Here is a 24,388-nt window from a genome sequence, read left to right as displayed (position 1 = left end):
AGTTTCAAGCCAAAATGCACTTTTGCTAAGTGCAGTGCCCCCTACAGGTCAAAGGTCACCAAATTTCTTGAGCATTCTCCTAATTTGACCCTTAGTCCGTGTACCATGTTTGATTTTGATGCCTAAAAGGGTTGCCAAGATATGAGCTCACTTTCATGTTTGGCGGCTTCGCCACCAATTTTTATTGGCTGTTACAGACGCATGCTTTTGTCAATTGTTCCAGAAAGTAATGCATTGATAAGGCATGGTCTGAAAATAATGTGTGTCAAGTTTGGTGATGATTAGATAACATTTGTGACCTGTGAAAATTTAGTTTCTAGTTTATCATCCAATATGGCGGAAAATCCATCATGGCGGAACTCAAGGATTCCAAAGATACCTCGCTTTTGAAAATCAGGCCAATGGGTCAAAAGTTACGCGCATGAACGCACATCCAACTTTGGCCTGTTGGTGGCGCTAGAGGTGCCGGCATGAAACTTGGTGAAATGATTCATTGGACTGTCCCCAATCAAACGGTTCTAAGGGCTGCCAGACTCCCATGGCGGAATAATAGGGAAGAAAATATACAAACACAATAGGTGCCTACACAGCTTCGCTGCTTGGCCCCCAATAACACAAAGCCTCAATTAACAAACAAAACCATCATTCAAGCAATAAATCTCCAGAAACTCCAGGGTTGGTGCCAGTTCTGTAATTCCAGTGTTTCCCCTACAATGTATTGAGCAGCGATGCAGCGCCACTCCTAGAATTCAAGCGCCGCTGCAAAAAAGTTGCCTAATTAAAAAAAAAAAAAAAACACAAGTAAACTTTGGGAACAGCTGCCATTCGTTCCTCTCCAGGTTTGATGTCAACAAATAATAGTAGGCTAACGTTGAAGGCACAGTCAGGGATTCCACAGGAGATCACGTTTGTTTGTGTTTATGTTTAAGTTTATTAGCAGATGGAATTTTGTGCAAAAAAACGTAGCCTACATTATGTTAACCATGGAACCAAATTAAATATGCCAGCAAGGTAGCTCGCCCCTACCTTCAGTAGCCTATTCCCAGATAAATTCCACACATTGTTTCGTTTTTGTTTGTTCTATATATACAGTCAATGCTTTCAAGCCCTGTGTTGCTAACATACATAGACTGTGAAACTAAGGTCTAGCTTATTGGTGGGTTTAATTGAATTTGAGTAATATGATGCAACCATTTACATCTGGAAATAGTTTGTAATTCCTGTAGAGCTCACCAAAATGATCATTACAAGAGACTTATCTCTTACCTCTATCCACCAAATCACGTGACGTCTCACACCTTGGTACATCAACTCAGAACAATTCACAGGCTCTTAAAATGGCACTGTTCAACGTGAGATCTTTATCTAGTAAGACATTCACTATGAATGATTTTATTCTGTCTTCTAGCCTTGATTTTTTCTTTTTAACTGAGACTTGGTTAAAGGTGGGTGAGCATAGCCAATTAGGGGAGCTTTGCCCTCCCAGTTATAACTTCTTTAGCTCTCCTAGAGTTTGTGGCCGTGGAGGAGGTTTAGCAGTTGTGTATAAGGATTGTTTTAAATGTTGCCCATCTGCCACTGACAGTTCCTCAACTTTTGAGGTTTTTATGTTCAAATTAATCTGTGATGTCCCTGTGCTCTGCATTGTTGTTTATCGACCCCCTAAACATTGCATGGCAGCATTTTTAATGGAATTCTCAGATTTTTTATCTTCTGTCATTCTCAACTATGATAAGATTATTATTGTTGGAGATTTTAATATTCATGTTGATGATTTCACAAATTGTTACTCAACTGAATTCTCTAATATTACAGAATCTTTTAATTTACTACAGCATGTGTTAGAACCAACTCACAAACATGGGCATACTTTAGATTTAGTTTTTTCTCTTGGCTTAGAGCTGAACAATGTTTTAGTGAAAGACCTATTGGTGTCAGACCACCACTGTGTCATCTTTGACAGTGTTCTCCCAGTTGCTGTTGCACCTCGCACACATATTGTTAGTTTTCGCAGTTTCAATGATCACACTGCCTGTAATTTCTCTTCTTTGTTTAACTCTTTCCCCCATAAAGACGTCATATGACTACCCCCCACAAATCCTTTATGACGAGTTTTGACGAGTCTGTTGTATCAATAAAGACGTGTTTTGACGATGACTAGAGCAAGTACCGTGTTTGCCTTTGTAACAAATAATCTGATCGGCAGAGCCGAAACCTAGCAACACCAGGCTAACCAATAGGAGTGAGGGATACATATTCGCGGGGTTTTCCGAAGTTTGACGATCTAAGTTCTAGCCTCTGAGGGGAAAAAAGACGAGCGCGTCAGCTGTCAGAGTGACCCGCGAATGTTGACATTTTGACCATGGCGGCGCGAGTGTTTAGGAATCCGGAAGATGCAGCCTTTTATATTGAGAATTTTCTTGATAACGAGTCTGATGGGTCTGATTTTTCTGGGTTTGAAGATGATTTTATACCCCCGGAGGAAAGTGACAGCGAAAGTGATGGTCACGAAAATGTCACTGACGAGATGAGAGAAACGGGAGATGTAGCCTGGAGTCGCGTTATAAGGGACCAACCAATCAATCCATTTACTATGGATTCGGGACCGAAGTTGCCAAGGACATTCAATGTAGGAAACGCTACACCCTTGGATTACTTTTTTCTTTTTTTCGTCGAGACAATGTTTCAGAAGATTGCTACTGAAACCAACTTGTACGCGGAGCGCTGTGCTCAAGAACACTCGCGAGTTGATAGCCTCTGGTTTCCGACTGACAGCGCCGAGATGAGCGCTTTTTTTGGATTAAATATCCTGATGGGTGTTAATCCGAAACATGAATACAGTGATTACTGGTCCACAGATCCATTCCTGGGTGTCAGCGGGTTTCAACGTGCCATGACTGTGAACAGGTACGAAAAGTTGTGCCAGTACTTACACTGTAATAATGTTGCCGCGCGAGTGACGAGAGCTGATGCTAGCTATCATCCGATAGCTAAAGTTGCGCCGGTGTTCGAGATGGCACGTAAAAATTGCAAGTTGTTTTATCAACACGGTCGTGACATTTCTATTGACGAGGCTATGAAAGGGTTCAAAGGCAGAACAGAGCTTGTAATGTACATGCCTAACAAACCAGAAAAGTTTGGAATCAAGTTCTGGGCCCGGTGTGACGGCAACACATCTTACATGTCAGACTTCAAGCTTTATTCAGGGAAATGGGACCAGACACCTCTTCAACGGATCCATGGTTTGGGATACAGGGTCGTGCATGATATGACCAGGGATTTGATTGGCCTCAATCACTGCGTTTATTTCGACCGCTTTTTCACAAGCATTCCCCTCTTGCAGAGTCTGCTAGCAGATAGCATTTATGCCTGTGGAACGCTAATGTCCAATAGAAAAGGTGCCCCCACAGAAATAAAGCAAAAAAGAAACCTGAAAAAGCTTCTACGGAAACGAAGTGACAGTATTTTTTTCCAGAAGGCCGGCATCACTGTCACAGCATGGAATGACAACAATGTAGTTGTCGTAGCTCACACCTGTCTCCCACATCCTGGTCAGATGGTGACCTGTCATCGGCAGGTTGAGACGGAAAAGCTAGTCGTGCCACAACCACAAGCTATCACTCGATACAATCAGCACATGAATGGCGTGGATGTGCACGATCAGCTAAGAAAAAAATACGCTGCCTCTCGTCCCAGTAAGAAGTACTGGAAGTACATCTTATGGTTTGTGGTGGACGTCTGCCGAGTGAATGCGTGGATTTTGTACAGGATGGCCTCTACAAGACGAGTGGGGAGAAAGACGCGATACACCCAGAATGATTTCATCTTGGAGCTTGGTAAGGGTTTGATCAATGGCTTCACCAGTAGGAAGCGATCTACCATCACAGAAAGGGGGGTTGAAATTGATCCAAAAAGGCACAAGACGGCTCACACCTTCGATCGACTTCCCGGCAAGCACTGTAGGTGTAAAAATTGTTACAGACTTGAGCGTCGGCATGAAACGGTGTTTGGCTGTGCCACATGCAACACACACATGTGCAGGGACTGTTTCCTCCAGCTGCACCAACCTGAGGAATCAACTAAAGGTGTTGTTCATCTGATATGTATGTATATATTATGTATGTATCTATATAATATCTGTTTATATTATTGTTATGCCTAATTAGTTGGTAAACTTGTTGTACATCTGATATCTTTATCTATTCATATTATATCTGTTTTTATATTATTGTTACGCCTAATGAGGTGGTAAAGGTGTTCATCTGATATTTTTATCTATTTCTATTATACCTGTTTTTATATTATTGCCACACCTAATGAGGTGGTAAAGGTGTTGTTCATGTGATACTCAGCTTTATATATTTATATTATATCTGTTTTTATATTATTGTTACGCCTAATGGGTTGGTAAAGGTGTTCATATGATATCTTTATCTATTTATATTATATCTGTTTTTATATTATTGCCACACCTAATGACCTAATGTGGTAAAGGTGTTGTTCATGTGATATATACTTAGCTTTATATATTTATATTATATCTGTTTTTATATTATTGCCACACCTAATGATCTAATGTTAAAGGTGTTGTTCATGATATATTTATCTTTATCTATTGATATTATATCTGTTTTTATATTATTGCCACACCTAATGAGGTGGTAAATGTGTTGTTCATGATACATATTTATCTTTATCTATTTATGATATCTGTTTATCATATTATCTGATTTTGTTTCAGTAAAAACAGATATTAATTGAAACAACCAAACACTGTCAAATCTGGTTTTATTTCGTATAAGATTGATAACTGATAGACTGAAACTACAACACAAAACAGGTCAAATAGGCTTGAAACTGTTTTGTACCACACTTATCATTACTTACCACTTGGGGAATCTTGACTACAACAGACTACAAGATTGGTAAAACAGGTGTGAAATAGTTCATTGCCATATTTCCCATATACCTGATCATGAGAAGACCCTCGCTGCAATTTCCATGTGTACAGGTACAGGGTCTCAATACCATACTTACCATTACATACTTACATAATTCTTTTCAGATAGTCCATAATTTCAGGTTTCCAAAGATATATAACATGACTGGGTTTCTCTAAGGTCCATCAAAGTCAAAGTCAAAGTCAAAGTCAGCTTTATTGTCAATTTCTTCACATGTTCCAGACATACAAAAAGATCGAAATTACGTTTCTCACTATCCCACGGTGGAGACAAGACATGGAGTGTAACATCAAGTTTATCACCTGGCGAGTTTAGAATGCCACCCCCCCCCCCCCCCCCCCCAATTAATTAAAAGTTAAAATAGATGAAAACTGTTCTATACCATACCTGGTGATATTTTCATTGTCTCAATAACTTGGCCAACATATTGGAATATTTTTTATGTGTGTACAAAGTTCATAACATGTATATATTAAATGGAGAGTATGTTTTATTTTAAAAAACTAAAAACTAGTTTAGAGAATTTTAAATGTTCCAATGGTGAGGACTTGCCTATATATTATTTAAAACAAATGGACATTGTCATAATAGATAGCTCAAAACCTCAGGTTTCTAAAAATATATAACATGACTATGTTTCAGGTAAGTTGATGGAGTGTATCATTCATTTGTAATCACCTGGCGAGTTTTAATTGTTTTATTCAATAATACTCCATGGGTAGCCTTGGAATGTTCTAAAAGGGTAGTTCTATAAGGCGTTCCATGGGGAAAAGAGTTAACAAACTTAGTGATGCCATGCCTGATGCTGGTGGGTTACAAGATACAGATGACATGCTTAACACATTTAATGAGTTATGCACCACCATACTAGATACTGTAGCTCCTCTTAAAACTAAAAGGAAACCTATTGTTAACAAATCTCCCTGGATCACTAATGAAATACGTAGCCTCAAAAGACTGTGTAGGAGAACTGAATGCAAATGGAAAGCCACTAAGCTTCTGGTTCATTACCAACATTTGAAAGAACTAACTTCCTCCTTTAACAAAGCAGTCAAAGATGCCAGATCACAGTATTTTTCAAAACTGATTGCTAACAATCGAAACAATTCTAGATTCCTGTTCAATACTATTGATCGCCTCCTGAATCCTACTCCCGCCACTGTATTGGCATCCTCTGCTGATGAGTGTGAAAAGTTTTTATAATTTTTTATTGATAAGATTGCTAATATTAGGTCAAATATCCCATCTCCGATGTCTCTTGCTAATGTTCCATGCCCCCCTTCTTGCCCTAATAACCTGAGCTGTTTTAGACCTATCTCTATACAGACTCTCACTGACATTGTTGCAGCAATGAATCCTTCATCTAGTCCTTTAGACATTTTACCAGCCACTCTTCTCAAAAAAGTGTTTAGTGCTATAGGCCCTAGTCTGCTATCAATCTTAAATAATTCTCTTTCCTCAGGGTGTGTCCCTGACCTTTTCAAGACAGCCAGTGTCCAGCCCCTCCTAAAAAAAACTGGCCTTGATCCTTCTATCATTCGATCATTCTAAAAAACTTTCGTCCAATCTCTAAATTGCCCTTTATCTCCAAAATTCTGGAAAAGGTGGTCTTGATGCAACTTTCTGAAGTGTTAAAGGGCAATAGCATCCTGGAGAAATTTCAGTCAGGTTTTCGTCCTATGCATAGCACTGAAACTGCTCTTATCAGGGTAACCAATGATCTACTAATGGCAGCTGATTCTGGTGAGCACTCTGTTTTGGTGTTGCTGGATCTCACCGCTGCTTTTGATACCATTGATCATGCTATTTTAATTAGAAGACTAAGAGAATGGGTTGGCATAACGGGTCCTGCTTTGGACTGGTTCATATCCTATTTGTCCAACAGGACTTTTTTTGTTTCAATAGGTAATTGTACGTCCTCTACCTCAGCTATTACTTGCGGTGTTCCCCAAGGTTCAATTTTAGGACCAATATTGTTTTCCCTGTATATGTTACCTCTAGGCCACATAATTCGCCGCCATAACATATAATTTCACTGCTATGCTGATGACACACAGCTGTACCTCTCAGTCAAACCAAACATGCTTAACAAGCTAACTGTACTGCAGGATTGCATAGCTGATGTGAAAGACTGGATGTCTCAGAATTTCCTACAGCTTAACTCTGACAAAACAGAAGTCCTTTTCATTGGCCCAGACAAAGTCTATAATCAAGCTAAGACTTTTCTTGGAAATTTAGCCTCAAATAACAAGACTACTTCTAGAAACTTAGGGGTTTTATTTGATACAGATTTAAAATTTGACCAACATGTAAAACTCCTTGTGCAGTCCTGTTATTATCAACTGAGAAACATTTCCAAAATCAGATCAATGCTTTCTTTAAAGGACACAGAGAGAATTATACATGCATTTGTCTCATCTAGACTTGATTACTGCAACGCCTTATTCACCTGTTTAAATCGTCATTCCATCTCTCGTTTACAAACTGTTCAGAATTCAGCAGCCAGACTTTTGACAAAGTCTAAATTTAGGGAACACATCACCCCAGTTCTGGCCAATCTTCACTGGTTGCCAGTGAGTTTTAGGATTGATTTTAAAATCCTCCTTATTACCTATAAAGCATTACATGGTTTGGCACCTGACTATTTAACAGATTTATTAACCCCCTACTGTCCAGCTCGGCCCCTCAGATCCTCCAGCCTGGGACTTTTAGTTGTTCCAGAAAGTAAACTGTCAACTAGGGGTGACCGATCATTTGCAGTTAGAGCACCCAAGCTTTGGAACAGCCTCCCTTATAACATCAAATCTGCACCATCTGTGGCTTTTTTCAAATCTAGTCTAAAGACCCACTTATATAAAATTGCTTTCCTTAAATAGTGAATGATTCCACTCATGTCTCTGCTAATTTATTATCATTATTATAATTTCTGTTTGTTTATTTTGTCTTGGGTACTATACTGTATACCTTTTTCTATTTTCTTTTTTATATATATTTAGTTAAGTTTGTGTTTGTAGTTTGGTAGTTTACTATTTTATCATTTGTATTATTATTATTATTACTATTATTATTGTTGTTATCATTAGTATTGTTTTGTTTTTTGCTTTGTTTTGTTTGTTTGTTTGTCTGTAGAGCACTTTGTGCTTTGTGCTTGAAAAGTGCTATATAAATAAATTTTATTATTATTATTATATTATTATATTATTACAATCCAAGATAGATTTTCTTTGAGTTGTTGACATGGAAATGACATGGAAAACATAATTCATTTCATCCACATATCCTTATGCACCATTCGCAACAACGCAACGCAAAAGTTAGCGCAACAAAAGTTAGCTTAAAACCATGAGAATCAAGCAAGCCTCACGGGCCGTCACGGCCTTAAGGAAATGGTATGCTCCTCCGTCACATTTGTGCGTGTCGAAGACATGCGTTATTTTTGACGCGTACCATACACGAGGCATACTCCAATTTCTGTTGTCCTGAATGCGCGCTATATGATTAAGGTTAGCGCCTGCGCACTACAAATTAACTGTGATACTCTGCCCCACCAACTGGGGGCGGTACGTCGAGCCTGAGAGTAGGACAGGCAAATTTCGAGATTTGAGTTCAGCATTGTTCAGGAGTAGGTGATAATGAGTGCACCTGGGAGAGATAGCCTAGGCTACATTCCTTTTATTAGCCTACTATTATTATTATCATTATTGATAACGCATTATATACGGAACAGGCGAGAATGCACCTCGATCAACAAGTGTTACTGGGGAGTTTCGCGATTTGATTTCATTGTTCAGGAATAGGTGCTAGGCTACACTCATTTTTAAAAGATGCATTTAATCCAAAGTAATGTCAGCTCTCTATGCAGGGAGTAGGGCTGTCACTTTTTATTCGATATTCGAATATGCATTCGAACATGATGTGAAATATCCGTAGTCGAACTATAAATAATCTATTCGTTTTTTAGTGCCATGTGTAGTGCATTTTTACAGTCTATGATTAGTTTAAGAAACAGTCTTCGGATGGAAACTTTCCCATTTCAGCCTGCTTGTGTTCGCGCTCGCAAGCTGTGCTCGCTGACGTTTCCTTTTTCACATTTTCCTTATCTAGCCTACAGCAAGCGCAACTATCAACAATAAAGTGTTCTCGTTGACTGAAATGGAGGGAAATCTGTGATTTTGTTTGATATTGACATGGCAACGAACCGCGAATGTAACAATATTGTGCAGAGTCAAGTGAGGTGGAAAGTTATATTAAATTACTCAGATAGACCTACATATACACGAAACCTTGTCATTTTTGGGTTTTTTGTTCATCTTTTGCCAACCCGTTTCGTCCGAGAGCCCCAGCCATCCAGCAAAAGAGCCACTGGTGGCTCACGAGCCCCAGGTTCCCGACCCATGTCATAGCCTTTAGATAGATAGAGATAGATACTTTATTGATCCCCAAGGGGAAATTCAAGAACAATTTAAGTGACAGGCACTCAATTCGGCCTGTACAGCACAGTGTAATGACATGAAAGAGAAGTCTATATAGTTTATACAGTGCTGTGCAAAAGTTAAGACCCATTCTAAAGTTGACTAAAAGGAGGAATAAAAATCATCTTTTGGAAATTGATCTTAATGCCTTAAATTAAAAAAATGAGGAAAAATCCAACCTTTAAGGACACACATTTTCTTTGTGAATGTATCATGTTTTTAGATTCCGCGACAACTTTGCTAAAAAATTGTGATGGAAGTTGCGGTGTGTAGGGAATTGCGGGAGAAAGGGAAAATTGCAAAAAGAGTTGATTTTTTTTATTGAGGGCAACTAAGGCTAGTAAGACCAAAATCACACTGATCCTCTTGATATGCGTAAAGCCCCCCCTTGGTAGGATTAGCTATATTTCCCCCTCTGCTGGAGAAGTTGTGCATTATGCTATTTCAAACTGTGGAAAAAAGTAACGATAAAGAACATGGATTTGTTTACAAGCTAGTGAAGCATAAGTTCGGCAGAACAATGTAGATGCTACAAGGTAAGAAACACGGTAGTCCCAACACGGTAGTCCCAATGTCGCAAGGTTGGTTTTCTGCTAGGGCAGGGGTCGGCAACCTTTTATCTCAAAAGGACCATTTCTTTGACCAGAAATAAAAATAAATCTGTCTGGAGCCGCAAAGATGTCGGAACCATTTAAAAGCAATCAGTTTAAACATCTCTATCTTCATTAGCCTCAGGCATATGGCATAATCGCCATACTCTGCATTGGGGGTGTAACGTTACATGTATTCGTATTGAACCAAAACGGTACGGGCGTCACGGTTCGGTGCATGACTTTACACGGAGAATACACCGTATAAAAATACATAAAACTTGTGTGCGGATTAATTAATGTAATGCGGAATTACTGTTAAGTAGGCCTACGAGAGTTCTTTAGCGACACCTAACGCTAATCTGTAGCCTCGCCTTAGCTCTGATTGGCGCCTATGTTATTTTTTTGTCAGGTCATCAGTGGAGTCAGTCAGTCAGAGATAGCAGCTCTAAGCGAGTGGTGGCAACCCACAAGAGTTAGAGGACCCGCTGGTCTCTTTATCGCAAGTTTGAGAACTTCAGTTACAGTAGTACAGGCGAGAGTGGTAGATAAGACGAAACTGTGTGTCGGCGTTGTTCAGCAGTTGTTGGGTATGTGAGTGGAAATATATCGAACATGCTACACATATTCGAAGCCATCACCCAGATGATGTAGGCTACCAATCACTAAAACGAGAAAAAAAGTTCCCCTGCATTTCACTAGCCTTTGGATACACATACAAATAGGGCCAAAACCTATGGCTTAAATTTAATGATTTCGTAATGACAGAAACCTATGTAAATCGCGTGGTAATAACCTTTATGTTAGGGTAACTTGTAACTTCTCACATGAGGAGCTGGCAGTGTTAAGTGCATAGACAGTAAAAGAAAGTGTCAACGCTAACCAGGCTAATAAACAAACCATGCTACGGTGAGTTAACGTCAAAGGGTAAAGTCATGTGACTTCTAGTTGTAGTCTGTTTATGAAATGAAAGGAGCAATTTCGTTTTTTTAAAAGAAGGCAAAATAGTGTGATATTTTCACAGTTAGTAGATTAGTACTGTACACACACTGAAAAATATTGAGACAAATTGTAGACCCTTCCATATCCAACTAAAAACGGATGTTGAAGGTCTTTCTTAAGTGGATTTTTAAAAATCATTATTCTATGTAATTTGCACTTTCAGAAATAAGAGATGCTGTAGTAGGCCTATTTTCAGTTTTATAGCTGATTGTTTTATTTTGTTTACAAGTTACAGATGGAGTCTGGGTACTTATTGTTTACTGTTTACATCTTACACACTTCAGGCTGTTGCAGATAGCTCAGGAAAGAGACTGTATGACACTAGGTGGTACAGCCTGAGACATGCACAATAAAAAAAAATGCTTTCTGCATTTTTGTTTTGCTTTTCCCTCCATTGTACCGAACTTGTACCGAACCGTGATGTCCGAACCGAGGTATGAACCGAACCGTGACTTCTGTGTACAGTTACACCCCTACTCTGCATATGTGGTGTATTGTATAATACTTTCACTAACTGTTAATGTGTTGGGACAGCTTAAAGCTTAACAACTATATGAAATTGCTAGAAATATTTTATAACTTCCGATTTTAGAGAAAGCCAGGGAGCCACTTTTGAGAGAGGAACTAAAGGGCCGCATGTGGCCCTTGGGCCGCAGGTTGCCTATCCCTGTGCTGGGGGAGCGGAGAAAGTCACCATTTTCACTGGAACAGGTCATTTAACCATCCAAATGATTTCTAAACGGGTTTATTAAGTTGAAATAGTTGCCAAGTTCCTCTTTAAAAAAGGATAAGTAAAGATAAATGGTAAATTTGGCTGGGGTAACTTTAAGGACGTGAGAGTAGCCTAATTAAATATCTGAGTGAATCTCACTGTTTTTGGGTAAGAGTGGAAATAACTTTTTGATTTTGGTAAGCATTACACAAACTAGACTCACAAGCAAACGTGATATGAGCTTGTGAGTCTAGTTTGTGTAACAAGGACATCTCCAGATGTAAAAGTTTGGCAATGGGTTGGATAGCCTACTCAAATGTAAGTAAACCAAGTAGTCCTATATGAACTTACTTTCACAGCCTAGCAACACCTGGTTGAGAGATGCAAGTTAGCAGATCATTAATGTTAGCCTTCTATTTATTGTCATCATAACGAAACAAAAAAGTCTCTGGCGGTCTCTCGTGTCTGCAAAAATGAGTTTGGCATCTGGCTCAATATTCTGCGCAAAGGACTGTGTAGGTGAAATTTCACAATGATTGGTCAAATTTGTGGACAAGTTGCGGTGTTTGGACAAAATTGCAAGGTCACACAGAATTTGAGGGGATTTGTTGAATTTGCATTAATTGTTGCGATCGCAAAATCCTGGAGGGACTGTATAGCATAGATGGCCATTACATTATAATTAGATTAACTAGCTGAACAACACAGGTGACCATTTCATACTTTCTTATTGCATCATCATAACTATTCCACCTGTGTGTGTATGGTTAAAATATTTACATCCATAGATTAAAAAAGATAAGCCCCCTACCATGGCTTGATTACAACTTCAGGCACGTAACAGCACTGCTACTGGAAACATTTTTAGGGGAAACACTGTAGAGGGTTTATGTATGTGTGAGAGAGGGGAGTGTGTTTGTGTGTGAGAGAGTATGGAAGCATATGGGTAGCTTTATTCAAATGAGAATGCAATCTGCAATATGCAATTCAAAAAGACATTACATTATGCAATTGACAATTCATTATGCAATTTAATATTGCAATTTGCAATAATATCCAACAAATTGTATTTTAACCTGCAAAGTGACAATGAAATCCTAAAATCAATTCCAATAATTTTGGTTAAAAAATAGAATAAACATGGGATTGAATTGCATTCCATTTTGCCATGGTACTTCAGTCTCAAAATTCAAATGGCAATTAATTTTGCATTTCAATTTTCAATATTCAGTTTCATCATTTAACTGTCAATTCGTTTTGCAATTTAATATTTAAAGTGCAATGTAGGATTGCATTTTAAAAACATATTTGGCAAAACTGTCAATGCCAGCTTGAAAAGATTTTGGATTATTTTGGGCAAAACGTTTTGCCATCGTTTTGAGGCATTTTATTTAAATGGAAAAGAAATAGCGCCCCTCGTGATTGCATTGCACTTTGGTCACGCTCTTTGTGTTGCAAAATTCAAATGGCCATTCAATCTGCCAAACGCATTGCAATCTGTCAAGTCACTCGTCAAGGCGGGAACTAGGCTACGTCACTTCCGTGTTAACGTCTTCTTACCCAGTTAGCGTTTGCAATGGAGAAGTTTGCAGTCTCTGGCCGACAGACCCTGGCTGTAGAGTACAGTGACAGAGGGGGCATTTGCGATTTTCAAGGGGGCACATTTTTTTTTATTGGGGGGGGGGGGGGTGTTGGCGGCGCAAACATATCATGTCACAGTTGATGAATAATGTTAACCGTGACCGCGAGTAGGCCTAGTGTCCGCGAGACCCAGCTGTGTTCTTACATTATTAAGGCTCTTATGTTGCTGCTGATAACTTTGCCAACCAGCGGCATCTTTAGTAGCACCCCCTCCCCCCAGCAATCACCCCCAGCAATCAGTAGCCTACAAATAAGCATCGTATACAACAATTCAGCGAGATAGATTTGGCCAAACGTGGGCCCGGAGCGACCGCACCCCCCGGTCCGCTTATGAGGCTAGCCAGACCACGGAGGGGAGTCTCCGTTTTGTGTGTGTGTGTGTGAGAGAGAGAGAAAGCAGGGCAAGGAAAGGCTGTGTAGGAGCCATGAAGATGTTAATTATTATTATTATATACAATCTGATTATTATGTAATGTTAAGTAATATAGTTTAATGGTTTATATTTGGGTTATTATATTTCGTTAGTTTTTTGTTTAATTTGCAGATCACCGTAATTGGGGGCGGCAACTTCTAACTAGTTTAATGGCAGGTGCACAGGCACAGGCGGAAGTAGCCTAACTAGAGAGAGGGTGAGTTACGGGGAGGCCGTATTTCTTGTTGACCGCTGTTACGCTGTTACGCTGTGATTTTCTTTTACTTTGAGCACATTATGATTACTGGATTACTGGATTAAGTTGGACTATCTTTTTCAATAAACCCGTCAAACGCATCTGGATCTCAGTGGATATTTTGTTTGGAACAGCGCGTCATACAATCAGCTACACCCATACCTTAGCCTCTCAGCGACTGCTTTGCTTTGGAATCAAGTCGCTACATTTTTGTCAACAAGAAGCGACATTAGGAAAGCAACTGCGGACGTTTCAAGGACCAAATGGGAGAAAGGATCATCGGAGATAAAGGAAGGAAGACTGGACTGACTTTCGATCATTAGGCCACAGCCTCGGAAGACGCACTCAAAAGCCAGGTAGGCTTCCTGGTGTTTATGCACATTAAGCTGTACATTGGAAGGAATACGGCACGCATACGCTGTTTGTCCATTGGGGACATTGTTGGATTAAACACCGTTTGAGTTGGTCATACCGATCGCTGGCATTGATTGTGTGGATTCGGTGCTGTATCTCCGTACTGTCAGATGATGAATCTCCGCTTTGTCTCTTTGAAATTGCCGCTGCTCTGCTAATGTGTGTGACGTTTCTGGATTTGTGGAAGTTTTTGGATGCACTGTGGCCTACATCCATGCTACACTGAATCTCCGCTTTGTCTCTTTGAAATTGCCGCTGCTCTGCTACTGCATGACGTGTTTTGTACATGTTTGAATGTTGAAGTGGATGCACATTTATTGAGAAGTGTGAGAAGAAAATGAGTCAAAAGGGTGTTTCAAGTTCTGAAATGGAGAGTGAGAAAAGGCAATCTAAGCCCACAGCAAAGGCTTTGGCAAACAAAATCGAAACGCTTCAAAATGAAAGGAGAAAGAGTGTGGATAAAGTTAAAGGGTTCATACAACAAATGAAAACATGCATGAAAAATAAGGAAAATGTTTCACAAGTGCAATCTCTTTTGGAGAGTTTAATTGATCAGTGTGGAAATGCCACCAAGTCACATGACCTGCTGATTCCTTTACTCCCTGAAGAGAAACAGAAGATCCATAATGAATGGTTTTCTAACATCATGACCTATAGCAACACATTTCAAAGGCGTGTTGAGCAATGGTTGATTGAGCCAGATGAATTGCTTGAGTTACATGATCAAACTGATTATGGTGAAATGAATGAACAGGAGTTGCCTCCAACACCTGATGAAACTCAGCAACAGGCTGCCTTAGTCATTGATGCAGATGAGCTGCAAGACGATGTAAAACCAAATGACAGTGTGTCAAATGTGGGAAGCAGGGTGTCCAAATCACGAAACTCTGCCACAGGAAGAGAGTCTGTTGCTTCCAGTATTTCTTCTGCACGTCTCAAAGCAGAGGCTGACTTGGCAGCTTTAAGAACAAGACAAAAATTATTAAAAGATAAACATGAACTGGAAGAGGAGGAGGAACGGCTGCGTAAAAGGAAAGAACAATTTAAGTTGGATGAGGAAATTGCAGCAAACATGGCAAAACTGGATGTGCTCAAGTCTCGGAGCATTTTGAGTGAGAGAACCCCTGTATCGAAGCGCTCGGATGGAATGAACTCCTATCTGGCAAAAGGACAAAAACTGCTCCTCAATGCTAAAGCAAAGTCATTTGTACCACAAAGGTCACAACATGAAATGAACCATGCTTACCTGGATGCAGGAACAAGACCTAAGGAGAGAAATCCATCTCAGTTAATTCATTCACATGGACCCAATCTATATGCAGTGAATCACCGTACTCTAGAAGGGATGCAAATGCAAGATGGAAATGCCATTGGTCCAAATGAAGATCAAAGCAATGTGTTTGGCATTATGAGCAAGCAAAATGAAATAACATCACTGTTGGTGCAGCAGCAGTGTCTTTCATCTTTGCCTAAGAGGGAGATACCAATCTTTGACGGTGATCCATTAAAATATCATGCGTTTGTGAAGGCTTTTGAGAACAGTGTGGAGAGGAACACTGCAAATCACAGTGACCGACTGTATTTCTTGGAACAGCACACAAGGGGTCACCCCAAAGAATTGATCAGAAGTTGCCAGCATATGGATCCTGAGAGAGGATATGCTAAAGCAAAAGTGTTGTTAAAAGAACAGTTTGGAAATGAGCAGAGAATTTCATATGCATACATGGAAAAAGCTCTTTCATGGCCGCCAATCAAGAATGAAGATGCAAAAGCTCTTCGTGATTATAGCCTTTTTCTCAGAGGTTGCTGTAACGTTATGGAAGAGGTGCAATATATGCATGAACTGGACATACCTGCTAACATGCTAACCATCATAAAAAAGTTGCCCTACAAATTCCGAGACAAGTGGCGTTCTGCAGCTTGTGAACTACAGGATAGGCGCAGCCAGCGAGCTACATTCATTGACCTCACAACTTTTATAGAGAAACAAGTGCGGATTCTAACTGACCCAGTGTTTGGAAACATACAGGACGCTCCATCACTGACCACTAATAGAGGAGTGAACAAGCCAAATCTACAAACTCGTTCTGGAATTAAGGGAACCAGCTTTGCTACCACTGTAGGTCCTGTGATACACAAGACTCAGTCTGGAACTAGAGGAAAGGAGCGTGTGGAGTTTGCGAGGAGAACATGCATCTGTTGTGGAGAAGGACATGTTTTGGATTTGTGTCCACAGTTGGGGAAGAAGGCACACAAAGAGAAGATAGGCTTCTTAAGAGAGAAGGGTGTCTGTTTTGGCTGTTTGTGTATTGGACACATGAGCAAAGTTTGCAGAAAACGGATTTCCTGTGCAAAATGTGGTCTCAAACATCCAACTGTTCTTCACATTCCACAAAAAGAAAAGGACAAGGATCCGGACCAAGCTGAGAGGAAATCAGAGGTGTCCGTCGACAGTGCCCTGATGTCAAGTGGGCTTACAGGGGCTGGTGATCACGACTGCAAACTTCCAATAGTTCCAGTGCAAGTTAAGTCAAAGTAGGGCGATAAGATTGTCACCACCTATGCTTTCTTGGACCCAGGAAGTACAGCCGTGTTCTGTACAGAGGCACTAATGGAAAAACTTAATGTTCCAGGAAAGAAGGTCCATATTCTCCTACGGACTATGGGCCAAGAGAAAGTGGTGAGCAGCTACATGGTGCCAGGACTGGAAGTGGCCGGCTTGACTGGGGAGCATTTCTGTGAGCTGCCCAAGGCTTACACGCAAACACACATGCCTGTTCACAAGAGAAACATTCCAAAACAGAATGATATTCAGAAATGGCCTTATTTGAAACATGTTCACTTGCCTGAGATTGACGCAGGGATTGAGCTGTTGATTGGGACAAATGTCTCCAAAGCCTTGGAACCCTTGCAAGTGATTCGCAGTGTAGGAGATGGACCCTATGCAATCAGAACAATGCTGGGCTGGACAGTGAATGGGCCTCTGGATGAAGACGGTGGCGGTGAGCAGCCAGAGTTGACCGTGAACAGAGTGTCAGTTGTGACTTTGGACGAACTTTGGCAGCAGCAGTTTAAGGCAGACTTCCCTGAGTGCAGTGTGGAGGAACAGCCTGCCATGTCAAGAGAGGAACAAAAGTTCATGGAGCTGGTTACGAGTTCAGCAAAACAGGTTAAGGGTCATTATCAGATCAACCTGCCATTGAGGAATAAGGACGTTAGTATGCCAAATAATAGGAAGATCATTGAGCAGCGTGCCTTACATCTGAAGAGGAGGCTTCAGAAGGATTCCTCATTTCATGCTGACTATAAGACCTTCATGGAAGATCTGGTTGTCAAAGGCTATGCAGAAAGGGTACCTGAAGAGGATTTGGAACGTAGTGATGGCAGGGTTTGGTACATCCCGCATCAAGGTGTTTACCATCCTACGAAGAAGAAGATCAGGGTTGTTTTTGACTGTGGAGCAAGTTTCCAAGGAACATCACTTAATGCTCAACTCTTACAGGGCCCAGACCTCACAAGTTCACTGATTGGAGTGATGAGCAGGTTCAGGAAGGAACCAGTCGTCATCATGGCGGACGTGGAGGCGATGTTTCACCAGGTCAGGGTACCACCTGAGGATGCTGACTTCTTGAGGTTCCTCTGGTGGCCTGCTGGAGACTTAAGTCAAGATCATGTGGACTTCAGGATGCTGGTGCATCTCTTTGGGGCAACGTCCTCTCCCAGTTGTGCCAATTTTGCCCTCAGGAAATGCGCAGAGGATAACAAAGAACAATTCAGCGAGGAAGCAATGGATAAAGTCCTACATAGCTTTTACGTGGATGACTGCCTAGTATCCGTGGCTTCAGAGGAAAGAGCTGTATCACTTTATCATGAGCTCATCGCAATCTGTGCCAAAGGTGGGTTCCGACTCACAAAGTGGATAAGCAACAGGCGTGATGTCCTAAATGCAATACCTGAAGAGCACAGAGCCAAAGACGTGAAATTGTTGAACATGGACCAAGAGTTGCCACCTGTGGAGAGAGTGCTTGGTGTGGAGTGGTGCATTCAGTCTGATACTTTTAAGTTTAAGATTGTTGTTAAGGACAGACCACTCACTAGGAGAGGAATCCTCTCTACAGTTAGCTCCATCTATGATCCTCTTGGGATCGTGAGTCCTGTCGTCTTGTTTGCCAAGAAGATCTTAAGGGATCTGTGTAGGAGAGCACTCGGTTGGGACGATGTCATACCCCAGACTGTGGCTCAGGAGTGGACAAGTTGGCTGGATGAACTCCGTCATTTGGAGAAATGCAACATCATGAGGTGTCTGAAACCATCAGATTTTGGTGAAGTGACTACAGCACAATTACATAATTTCTGTGATGCAAGCGAGGATGGCTATGGAACAGTGACTTACCTGCTGTCACGAAATGCACAATCACAGGTGCACAGTGCTTTTGTCATGGGAAAGGCAAGGGTGGCACCATTGAAGCCTGCTACCATCCCCCGAATGGAGCTCATCGCTGCCACCATGGCCAGTCGCATTGACATCTTGTGGAGGAAAGAGCTGCACATGCAACTTCAAGACTCTGTGTTTTGGACCGACAGCACTTCGGTGCTCAAATACATCAGGAATGAGACATCCAGGTTCAAAGTCTTTGTTGCCAACAGAGTCACAGAAATTCGCAAGGCTTCACAACCCTCTCGGTGGAGGTATGTTGGAACAGCAAGTAATCCAGCTGATGTCGCCTCCAGGGGTGTGAAAGGTGATGCATTTCTCAAGGATGCCACATGGGTGTCAGGGCCTCGTTTTCTCCTTCAACCAGAGGATGAGTGGCCTGTCAACCCCGAGGATATTCATCGACTAACAGCAGATGACCCTGAGGTCAAGAAGGAAACCACAGTGAATGCTGTACAGGCCAGTGAGGAGGCTGCTGCAGTATCTTGCATGATCCACCACTTCAGCTCTTGGATCCGTCTGAAAAAGTCTGTAGCCTGGATCTTGAGATTCAAAACTTGGCTCTCATCTCTCTGTCAGAAGAGGAGACAGTTGAATGTGGCTCTTGCACAATCAGGATTGGATGAAGAACAACAACGACGTTCATTGGAGAGGGATATGGAAACATTCAAGAGAAAGACTCTCTCAGGTTGTCTATCAGTGGAGGAGTTGGAGAAATCGGAGATGGAGATCATCAAGTTTAGCCAAAGAAGAAGGTTTCCAGAAGAATTCGCTATGCTGGAAAAAGGCAAAAGTGTCAAGGCTCACAGTCACATCCACACGCTCTGCCCACTATTGGAAGATGGGATTCTGAGAGTTGGTGGCCGGCTCAGCAGGTCATCTATGCCAGCGGAAGCTAAGCATCCCGTAATACTGGCAAAAGATTTGCCTATCTCGACCCTTCTGCGAAACCACATGTTGTCCAAGCTGCGTGAGAAATACTGGATCTCAGGAGCTAGTACAGCCATAAGGAGTGTTCTGTCAAAGTGTGTGAGCTGTCGACGTTTGAATGCTCAACCAGTGTCTCAGCTAATGGCAGACTTACCATCTGAAAGGGTGACTCCGGATGAACCTCCATTTACTCGGGTAGGAGTAGACTACTTTGGACCTTTCGAGGTGAGGAGCAGAAGAAGCGTAGTGAAGAGGTATGGAGTAATTTTTACTTGCATGGCCATAAGAGCAATCCACATTGAAGTGGCACCTTCACTCGACACCGATGCCTTCATAAATGCTCTCAGGCGCTTTATAGCAAGACGTGGTCAAGTACGGGAATTGCGCTCAGATAATGGGACGAATTTCAGAGGAGCAGAACAAGAACTGAAAGCATCCATTGAGCAGTGGAATCAGATGCAGATTAATGATGTCCTCCTTCAGAAAGGGATAAAATGGACTTTTAATCCCCCAGCTGGTAGCCATCATGGTGGTTCTTAGGAGAGGTTGATTCGATCAGTCCGTAAAGTCCTCAACTCCACTTTGAATGTGCAAAATTTGGATGAAGAAGGACTTCACACAGTTCTCTGTGAAGTGGAAGCCATTATCAATGGTCGACCGATAACGAAAGCGTCCATGGATCCTCATGACCTGGAAGCATTGACACCTAATCACCTGCTGCTTTTGAAGGCATTACCATCTTTGCCACCAGGAGTCTTCCAGGAAGCCGACATGTACGCACGCAGGAGGTGGAAGCAGGTCCAGTACATGTCAGACCTGTTCTGGAAGAGATGGGTTAAGGAGTACTTACCTTAGTTGCAGGAGCGGCAGAGATGGTCAGGAGCGAAGCGAAACCTTGTTCCTGGAGATCTGGTGCTTGTAGTGGACAGTACAGTACCTCGGAACTCCTGGGTAGTAGGACGAGTCCTACAAACCTTTCCAGACCGAAGGGGCTTTGTGCGTCAGGTGCGCATCAAGACTAAGAGTAGCTGCCTGAACCGGCCTATAACCAAGGTATGTCTGCTGCAGGAGGCCGATCCTGGAGGTGGGGCGGGTGTTGCAGATGACAAGGCCTAGACCTCTGACTAGACGTCTGACTTTAACTTTGACGCTTGACTAAGAGTGACTGTGGTGAACACAGATCACAGGGCTATGTGCTGGTAACCTCTGGCCCTACCGACTGACTTCTCACAAGATCATGGAAACGGAGGAAGAAGAAGAAGAATGTATTGTGACTATGTATTCTGTTTAGTTTAATTATTTCATGACTCCTATTGTGTGTAATTATTAGGTAATAGCTTAATAATTAGGGGCTGGTGTGTAGGAGCCATGAAGATGTTAATTATTATTATTATATACAATCTGATTATTATGTAATGTTAAGTAATATAGTTTAATGGTTTATATTTGGGTTATTATATTTCGTTACTTTTTTGTTTAATTTGCAGATCACCGTAATTGGGGGCGGCAACTTCTAACTAGTTTAATGGCAGGTGCACAGGCACAGGCGGAAGTAGCCTAACTAGAGAGAGGGTGAGTTACGGGGAGGCCGTATTTCTTGTTGACCGCTGTTACGCTGTTACGCTGTGATTTTCTTTTACTTTAAGCACATTATGATTACTGGATTACTGGATTAAGTTGGACTATCTTTTTCAATAAACCCGTCAAACGCATCTGGATCTCAGTGGATATTTTGTTTGGAACAGCGCGTCATACAATCAGCTACACCCATACCTTAGCCTCTCAGCGACTGCTTTGCTTTGGAATCAAGTCGCTACAGGCTGTGTGAGTTTTAGCCTAACTAACGACAATGGACGACAGAGTGGGCGATCTAGCCCTACTTGTCCTGTGAACTCCAAAGAGCTCCGCGATCTCCCTAATAGGAGAGGTAACCCTCTATTCCCTACAGTGGTATCCACAGAAGGTCTCCCCACCGGCTAGCGCCCATTAGCTGTAAGGCCTTTCTTTGAACGGACCAGGTTGACATCAAATCGGACAAGTAGGGCTAGATAGCCCACTCTGTCGTCCATTTTCAGTAATCTGTCCGTTGAGTCAGACTCGTTGACACGGTGGTGTTCTACATAATCAGCCAGAGACCTTAGTGCAGCTGCAAACTCCTCCATTGCAAGCGCTAACTGGGTAAGACGTAAACACAGAAGTGACGTAGCCTAGTTCCCGCCTTGACGAGTGACTTGACAGATTGCAATGCGTTTGGCAGATTGAATGGCCATTTGAATTTTGCAACACAAAGAGCGTGACTAAAGTACAATGCAATCACAGGGGGCGCTATTTCTTTTCCATTTGAATAAAATGCCTCAAAACGATGGCAAAACGTTTTGCCCAAAATAATCCAAAATCTTTTCAGGCTGGCATTGACAGTTTTGCCAAATATGTTTTTAAAATGCAATCCTACATTGCACTTTAAATATTAAATTGCAAAACGAATTGCAAAATTAATTGCCATTTGAATTTTGAGACTGAAGTACCATGGCAAAATGGAATGCAATTCAATCCATGTTTATTCTATTTTTTAACCAAAATTATTGGAATTGATTTTAGGATTTTATTGTCACTTTGCAGATTAAAATACAATTTGTTGGATATTATTGCAAATTGCAATATTAAATTGCATAATGAATTGTCAATTGCATAATGTAATGTCTTTTTGAATTGCATATTGCAGATTGCATTCTCATTTGAATAAAGCTACTCATATGCTTCCATAAGAGAGAGAGACACGTGTGAAAGAACAATATGTGTTTGAGGGAGGTATGTATTAGAGAGAGAGAGAGAGAGATGTGTGTGTGTGTGTGCGGGGGGGGGGTTGAGAAAAAGAGAGAGAGAGAGACAGAGAGCGAGAGAAATGTTTAAGGGGCGAGTGACATTGTATAACATTTTCAATTCAGGTATCGATATTTTCATTGTTTGACAGAATAAACGTCACAATGGCTAATGCTAGGAAGACACTGTAGTCTCAGCTTCTCTGTGATAGCCTATGCTTGAACATTTACAAGATGTATACAATGTAAACCTCCGACAGAGAGTGTACATGCACCCATCTAGGTAGCACATGAAATCTCCTACAGTAACAAAACAACCCTATACATACACTATATTGCCAAAAGTATTGGGTCACCTGCCTTGATTTGCATATGCCTCAACCCTATAGAGCACCTTTGGGATGAATTAGAGCGGAGACTGAGAGCCAGGCCTTCTCGTCCAACATCAGTGTGACCTCACAAATGCGTTTCTGGAAGAATGGAAGAGTTGAAGCTGCTATAGCTGCAAATAGTGGACCGACGTCATATTACAGTAAACCCTATGGATTAAGAATGGGATGTCACTTAAATTCATATGCGAGTCAAGGCAGGTGACCCAATACTTTTGGCAATATGTATAAAGAGATTACAGAAATTAATTAAAAAGATTAGGGGCAATGTAACACATCACACATGTCAAGTTGCAATATATTATATATACCGGTATATGTTGCAAACAGAAATGTGCTAAACCCACCTTCAGAATCTAGTTCCACAGGGATCTTGATGCCCACGAACCCCCAGCAACTCCTCTGTAAGGCAGAAGGCTTTCTTTACTTCTTCATCTTAAAAGTAAAGGCTCTGAAATGCAGGAAGTAAATTGCATTAATCAAGAAAATAGCTACAAGTTAGGTTATTATCACACTCACTTGTCACGTTGCCAAATGAGAGACTATGGCCGTTTTCTTCCAAACCTCCATTATGCTTAACTGCTAATGTTATGTGGAAGATAGCCATTAGCCACTAACATCATGGTTAAACATTGACATTACACATAGCTCTAGCTAGATCTTACTATATTAATAGTAAGTTATTTGTAGCATGAAGGGACAAAAAGGTGCCGAATTATTTCTAAACTAGGTCTACGTTCACCCTAGCTCCTCAGCAAAGCTCTGGTTAACTAGCTAGCTAGCTAACGTTAGCAGATAGCTAATGTTAGCCATGAAGATGGTGGTTCATATTTTCTATTATTATTAGCTAACGTTACAAACATAAAAAGACAAACTACACTTACCCTTCAATCTCGTGTGACTGGTTATCCAATGTAATCTCTCTTCACCTCCTCTGTCAATTCAGCTTTGAAAAATAAGTCCAACCTTGGAGGATGGATCTAACCAGTGTCTTCTTCAAAGAATCTTTCATTCAAGTCTCCCTTGGTTGTCTGATGACAGCGTCGAGTTTTTGGCGCCAAAAGCAGCTGACACCTTAGAACTGGCAACTATAGTTATTAAAAAGTATCTACATTTAATTATTTAGGCTAATATTTGATAGGCATAAATTAACCTAATGACATGTTTAGAAGCCTACATTCTGAGGCTCTAGTTTGTAAATTTATTTATAGCACATTTGATTAGATTAGATTAAACTTTGTCATTGTGCAGAGTGTAGCAGGGTTAATTATGCTTCCCTGAATTTCCCCATCGTGTCTACAAGTTCTATGGACATATTTTGTAGTTTCCCACGCCTCTGAGGTACAGTAGGTTGT

The 24,388-nt window shown here is 41.2% G+C and overlaps 1 long non-coding RNA gene across 1 annotated transcript; it reads right to left on the bottom strand.

Annotated features, from left to right (window-relative positions):
- Positions 1–676: 676 nt before the first annotated feature.
- On the bottom strand, positions 677–23,974 carry LOC143135388 (uncharacterized). Its single transcript, XR_012988926.1, has 3 exons — positions 23,918–23,974; positions 23,381–23,484; positions 677–774 (listed from the first exon to the last, which is right to left on the bottom strand). It is a non-coding gene; the product is annotated as an uncharacterized LOC143135388 (long non-coding RNA).
- Positions 23,975–24,388: the final 414 nt, after the last annotated feature.

Source organism: Alosa pseudoharengus, unplaced genomic scaffold (assembly GCF_046254945.1).
Source record: "Alosa pseudoharengus isolate Yale_2024_CS ecotype anadromous, Long Island Sound unplaced genomic scaffold, YU_APseudo_1.1 YU_APseudo_1.1_scf_2, whole genome shotgun sequence".
NCBI classification, from domain to species: Eukaryota; Metazoa; Chordata; class Actinopteri; order Clupeiformes; family Clupeidae; genus Alosa; species Alosa pseudoharengus.
The sequence above is the reverse complement of the archived record's forward strand: the minus strand, read 5'-3'. Positions and strand labels throughout refer to the sequence as shown.